This window comes from Rissa tridactyla, chromosome 5 (genome assembly GCF_028500815.1).
Source record: "Rissa tridactyla isolate bRisTri1 chromosome 5, bRisTri1.patW.cur.20221130, whole genome shotgun sequence".
In the NCBI taxonomy this organism is placed as follows: domain Eukaryota; kingdom Metazoa; phylum Chordata; class Aves; order Charadriiformes; family Laridae; genus Rissa; species Rissa tridactyla.
The window spans coordinates 77020021-77026881 of record NC_071470.1 but is presented as its reverse complement, the minus strand read 5'-3'; the positions used below and the strand labels follow the sequence as shown (position 1 = coordinate 77026881).

General features: G+C 50.2%; 1 protein-coding gene across 2 annotated transcripts in view; it reads left to right on the top strand.

Moving 5' to 3' along the window:
• Nucleotides 1-529: 529 nt before the first annotated feature.
• CCNI (cyclin I) overlaps nucleotides 530-6861 on the top strand; it is a 31801-nt gene continuing 25469 nt past the window's right edge. Inside the window, exon 1 of one of the 2 annotated variants that reach the window (XM_054201990.1) lies at nucleotides 530-777. The gene's annotated coding sequence lies outside the window, so the exon portion shown is untranslated. The remainder of the gene's footprint in view (nucleotides 778-6861) is intronic. The other variant, XM_054201988.1, reaches the window with a different exon arrangement.

Here is a 6861-nt window from a genome sequence, read left to right as displayed (position 1 = left end):
TCGCGAGTGCTTTTAAAGAGGCCGGGGCGGCGAACCGTCCCACCGAGCCCACCTCGGCACCGTCCCCACAGCCGCGCAAGCGCCGCGGAGGGAGCTGCGGCGAAGCGAGAGCTGCTCGCGCCACCTCCGCGAGATCCTTCCGCCAGGAGGCCCGAGGAAAAAGAGTCCCACCCCCTCACCCTTCTTCCCTCCCAGCCGCCCGCCGGCGAGCCCCGCGCACCGGGCGGCCACGGCGACCGGCGAAGCGATGGCGGAGGCGGCGCGGCGGGACCGAGCCCCGCCACCGCCGAGGAGCCCGTCGTGCGTCCCGTAACCCCCCCACACCTACGCCCGCCGCGGTGAAAGCCAACGGCCGCCGCGCGCGCTGCGCCCCGCCCGCGCGGGAGGCGGGGTCGGGGTGAGGGGAGGCCGCCCCGCCGGCCCTTCTTTCCCTCCCCTGCTCCCCCCCGGGAAGCGGCTGGCTGCGGGCTGCCTCTCGCTTCCCCCCCCTTCCCCTCCCTTTTAATTTTTATTTTTATTTTATTTTAAACCCCCCCCCCTCCCCCCCTCCCAACTCCCGCGCGGCGGCGGCGGCGGCCCGATTTCCCTCCCCAACCTGCCTTCATCGCCGCGGCCCCGCCATGGCGACATGAGCCCGCCGGCCGCCGCCGCCGCCGCCGCCCCGGACATGGGACCCGCACGGTGCTGAAGCGCCGCGGAGGAGCCCCGCCGCCGTCGCCCCGCCATGGGGTGCTGATGGCCGGGCCCCGCCGGGCACCCCGCCGTCGCGCAGGGGAGGTGAGCCGTGAGGGGGGCGGGGGGGGGTGATGGGGGGGTCCCCGCTGCGGGATCGGGTGTGGAGGGCAGCGGGGGGTGTGTGTGTAGGTGCGCAGTGCTGCACAGCATCGGTGTGTAACGCCTGTGCGTTGCAGCAGCGAGGGCAAAGCACGAATTGTAGACAGAGTTGGCCCCCGTCCCGTCCCAGCGCATCTGTACCCCAGGTGTGACATCTCCTCACAGCCCTGGGCCTCTTCGTAGCGCACGGAATTTGTTTTTGTCCTCGCGTCTTCGTCGTACTTCGTTTGCAGAGATGGGCTGCGCTCCCCCCTCCTTTTTTGCCCTCCCATCTGTGATGGAAGAAGTTTCCTTGGAAGAAGAGCCGCGTTGTGTTCTGTATATCTGCCTCCAAAGGGGTGAACTTACTTAAAGGAGTGAGGTTACCGTCGGTTATTTCATGCCGGTGGTAAAAAGCAGACTTGCAAAAAATCCTCCTGAAAACTTGCCCGTTGAACACAGAAAAACGCGTTCCCCTATCCTTCCCTTTTGACCCTGTGAAGGGGGTAAAAAAAGAACAATCCCGCATTTTCCCACTCTTAAAAATGAGGGTGTTAGAAGGCAGACTGTTTGAAGCTTGAATTTAAAAGTGTTTTCCAGCAGCAGCCTTTGTGTGCTCCCAAAACGTTCTTTCCATGGTGTGCTGCCTGTACACAGCACAGCCCCTTTTAAAGACAGAAGAGTGAGCTTTTTTTTTTAACTAAATATTTAGATTGAGCAAAATACATGTGGTTGTCAAGCTCCCCTTTCTAGATCATACCTCACCTTTTTCCTCCAGGGGTGGCAGATGTGGCTGTGGCCCCCCCCCATCCCCTGGGGCTACCCCCTGGCTGGGGCTGACAGCTGCCCCTCTGCTACGATTTAAAGCTGGGGGATGCGTGAGTGTGTGGAACCCAGGTTTTTAGAAGGTGAGTCTGGCTAGGAGTTGATCTCTCAAAAAGCAAATCACAGCATCTTTTCCTTGTCTCGAGGGTTTGATTTTGGATCCCTACAAATGATTCAGTTTTGCTTTCAAAGTAGTTTGGCTGGCTTGTAAAGCTGGGGGACGGCTCGCTCTCATCTGTGCCTGCACAGACCTTGGCGTGGGATGTGGGAAGCTGATCTTTTGGCTTCTCCCCAGCAGGAATTGAACTTTCACATAGTATATATATACTTCTAATTATCCTTCATGCCTATTTAGAGCTTGTGTATAGTTTGGCATGGCAGAACTGCTCCCTTACTGTGTCCGTTCCGTATTCTTTCTGAGTCCTGTGCTTTGTTTCCTCCAGGGCTTTATTTAAAAATACTTTGAGATTGCTTCTGTCATCATACGATAAGAGCCCCTCTCCACAAAGGGCCTGCTTGGTGGACACCTGCTGGGGCCGGGATTTCCAACAATTTCATGTTTGGGGTGCGATGGGGCTGCAGCCCATGTTGATGAGAGCCAGCAACGAGCAGAGCACCACTCCTGCAGGGTGTTTCTGCGCTGGTCTTGCTGTCAGCCACCATTTCTGGATGCATTTGAGGGCATTGACATGCCTCAGCGCAGCCTGAGGTTTGCTGGGTGCAGGCCACCAGGGGAGAACAGCCTCGACACCCCCACAGGGCAAAGAGACACCATTATTGGCCCCTGCCACCCACCCTGGCCTTTGCCAGTTGTCCCTTCCTGGGGCTATCAAGGAGAGCAGCATGGGGCCAGCTGTGGCTCGTTCAGGCTGGCTGTGCAGCCTTCCCTTCTGGACTCTTCTGCACACCCAGGTGGTAAGGGGGAGCTTGAGTTGATTCAAGTATAGTTTAGGGAAACAGTGTAGCTCAGTGGTCCGTATCCCTACATCGTAGAGGCCTTGGGATGACTTTATCTGAGGAAATGGACAAGCCAGGTTTTGGGAATCGTACATTTTCCAAGGCAGTGCAATATCCAGAGCTATCTGTCTGCCATCTTATATTAACACTTTGACACAATCAGCATTAACTTTCTAAAATGTGGTGGTGTTTTTTTTTTTATTTTTAGATTATTTGTTACAGTAATCTTTACAGACATATATCAATTTAAATAGACTTCAGTCAAAACACAAGGTTGTTCAGTGCCAGTACCTTTGCTTGTGTCATTGCCCTAGGATAAACTTTTCAAGTCAGTAGGTAGACCCAAGTGTTTAGCTTTTTTACAGCTTTGAGCATCTCCCCTGTAATTACAGTCTCTCACGTTTCCCCTTCTCAACTTTTCTGTGCTCAGCTCCTTCTTAACGTACCTCTTGCAGGCAACAGAAAGGAGAACACGAGCGGTGTTCGTGTAGTGGAGCATGCCTTCCCCCAGGGCCTGTGTGAAAGATGCTTTCCTTTGCACACCTGCAGCAACGCACTAGTTGAAGCAGTAATTAATCTTGACCTCACACTGAACTGGCTTTTTGGGAGCACTTATATTCACAGGTTTAATCCTTGTGTCTTTACATGGCACTTTTTAGGAAATAATATTTGGTGCCATTGTCATGCTGGTGTAAATTATCAATGTGAATTATCCATGTAAACTGGGTGACGGAACGGATAAATACACAGTTTGCAGCTTATGTCACACTGCTCCGTAGCGTGCCAGACACAGATTTTAAAAAGGCTGGGCAGGACCAATGGCTTCAGGAAAACTAGATGTTGTATTTTGACAGCGAAATGATAACCCTTAGGACTCCGTTGCCCAAACAAGGAGCAAAATGTGAGTAAAGGAGAAAACGTGTATCTCCAGGTTAAGTGAAACACGATTGTGGGATCTGAAGATGTAAATGGATGCAAGATGTAAAATGGGCGTCTAGAGCTTACCTGCCCAGGACTAAATTTCTGTCTGTTTTCCCTTCACTCCTGTAACATCATGGGGCTAGAGAAGGTACAAACCCAGGTACTTGTAACCAGGACACTCCAATGAAGCAGCAGGAAATCCAGGCTGGCCATCAAGGAGGTGGATTGCAAGGGGGATTCTGGTTTGCTGAAAATAGAGAGTAGTTTCTTTGAGAATTCTGCTTGGTAATAGCTATTTTCAAATGCCAAAAAAGCAAGGTGAAGTCATTCAGATGGAAGGAAAATTTCAGGTGTCTCCCATCTCAGTATGAAGCAGATGTGGTCTGAAATGTTCCCTTCCTGCGTGTTTGCTAACTGCAAATATTATCAACACTGATTAATTAGCCATAATAGGTATTTGCACTTGCTGTGCAGTAAACTCATCTGAAAGCTCACTCACGAATAACATGTTACTGCAGATACTCCCATTTTGCTCATCGGCCCAGACATCAAACATTTTCTTTACCAGGATGATGGGAGGTACTGGATGAACCCATTTGCCAGAGGCTTTTGCACCTTTTTGGTGGTATTTTGCTGCATACAGCAAGATCCCGTTTCTTGGGTGGGATAGCTCTTGACTACAGTGGTCTGTTAGGCAAGAACTTGGCTCCCAAAGCCATCAACCTTTACCTTCCTAACAATTTTGACTGTAAATCTTGGGGCTTACCTGCTCCTAACTGCTGCCTACCTCCTCCAGAAAGCCTGCCTCCTTTAAGGATGCAACTGCTGTAATAACATCACCACCACGTGCAGCTTAGTCTGCATTTACAAAAGCAGTGCAGATGTGTCCCTGCTTGCATTGATAGGAGCAAGGGGATACTTCATGCAACATGCCTTGTGGAAGCGGCAGCTGAACTCTGGCTGCCATTACGCATTGCCTCAAACATACTGTTTTCTCTTTATCAGCACCCCCACCTCCCAAAGTTTCCTTCCCTGGGTTTATTTTATTTTAAGGTGAGGACTGTTGGTTTTAGGCTGTCCAGAACTGGGGTTATCAAGGCTGTTCTATTTGTACTGGTTGGGCAGGAGAGATGAGTACATAGGGAAGAGCCAGGACTGTGCCTGTGCCATCCTATTTATGCAGACAATTGGAATTAGGTCCTTTTCTGTATTGTCTCAACAAGAGGCTAATTAGTCAGCAAGCTCGAGCTCCTGGAGGATAATTAAGCTTTATAACTGTGGGTTCTCTTTGGTTGATGAGAAAGAGGAGACAGTACCCTCAGAGCCTAAGAATGCTGCTCTGCAGCTACTGCGCTGTACCTCATAATTGATCTATTGTTTCAACAGCAGATAATTCCTCATTTCCTCATAATTACCTCTTTTTAGTGCCTCACACTGTATCCTGATATTAGCTGTAATCACTGATAATTTACCCTGAAGCCAATCAGAATCTGCAAAGCAAAATATTGGCCTTGGTGAGCATTTATGCTTTCAGATGAAATTCTCTTTTGTTGTTGTCAAGAGGAATCAAGCCATTGTAGTTACACATTTTTTGGATGTGGGTGTTGAACTGGGTATAAACTTGTTTGGTTTTGTTGCTGTTCATTTATGTTAATGACTGACTACTGCCGAAAGACAAAAAGAACTACTGCTGAATCCTGTTTCTGTGTTTTTGCCCATAGAGGCATTGTATTTATTTGGTTTCGAGGGATTATATTACTCAAAAGGTGGTGCTTGATGCTTTAGACTCTGAATGCCTGTTGGCCCTTGCCTGTAGAGAGTTAGCTTTTATGAGCTTGAAAGCCTCCGGCCCTATTTTATGAAATTACTGCTCACTTTCATACTTTGTGAGCTTGATTTTCCTCAAAGTGACTTCCTTCAAGTTACTGTTGATTTATACCAACTTATACTGGTGTCAGGAGAAGTGAATCATACTCAGTGTGTGTCACTTTTAGGAGACTAGCAGTGAGACATTACATAATGCCAGGTTTGGTTTGCCCCCCCCTTTTTTTTTTTTTTTTAAAGCCTTCCTGCTCTGCTTTCAGCATTTGCTGCTTGAAGAACTGATGAGCTGCTCTGGGCATACAGCTGAGCCCTCACAGCTGTGCTGCTTTGAGCATAAAGCCCTTAAGACCAGAGCAGTTGAGGCTGGAAGGGACCTCTGAAGGTCATCTTCTCTATTCCCCCCTGCTCAAACAGGGCCACCTAAAACTAATTGCTCTGTGCCACATCCAGATGCCTTCTCAAACATCTCCAAGGATGGAGATGCCACAACCTCTCTGGGCAACCACTGACAATGCTTTGTCACCTTCACAGTAAAGGAGTGTTCCTGATGTTTAGAGGAAACATCCTGTGTTTCATTTTGTGTCCATCACCTCTGGTCCTGTCACTGTGCACCACTGAAAAGAGCCTGGCTCCATCTTCTGTGCATTAGTAAGATTCCCGGACCCCACCCAATCTTCTCTTTCCAGGCTGAACAGTCAGCTCTCTCAGCCTTTCCCCACAGCAGAGGTGCTCCACTCCCTTCAGCATTAGTGGTTCTCTCTAGTATGTCCGTGTATCTGGTTCTGGGGAGCCCTGAACTGGACACAGCACTCAGGTGTGGCCTCACCAGCGCTGAGTAAAGGGGAAGGATTCATCTGCCTCAGTCTGCTGGCAACACTCCTCCTAAAGCAGCCCAGGATACAATTAGTTTTCTGTACCACAAGGGCACACTGCTGGCTCATTGTCAATTTGGTGTTCCCTAGGACCCCCAGGGCCTTTTCTGCAAAGCTGCTTTCCAGCCAGACACCTCCCAGCATATACTGGTGCCTGGGGTTGTTCCTCCCCAGGTGCAGGACTTTGCACTTACCCTCCATGAGGTTTCTGTCAGCCCATTTCTCCAGCAGGTTGAGGTCCCTCTGGATGGCAGCACAACCCTCTGGCATATCAGCCACTCCTCCTCATTATAGGTCACCTGCAAGTTTGCTGACCCATCAGCAAAATCATTAATGAAGATGTTAAACAGCACCAGACCCAGTATTGACCCCTGGGGTACACCCCTAGGCACCACCTCCAGCTAGACTTTGTGCCACTGATCACCACCCTCTGGACACAGTCATTCAGCCTGTTTTCAGTCCACCTCACTGTCTGCTCATCCAGCCCCTACTTTCAATAATGTGTCCTCAGTTTACCTGGCCTTCCTTTTGTTACCTATCTACTTATTGAAGCCCCTCTTGTCTTTGACATCCCTTGCCAGATACAATTCCAGCTGGGCTTTGGCTTTCCTAACCTTATCCCAAACTGCTCAACATTTTTATATTCCTC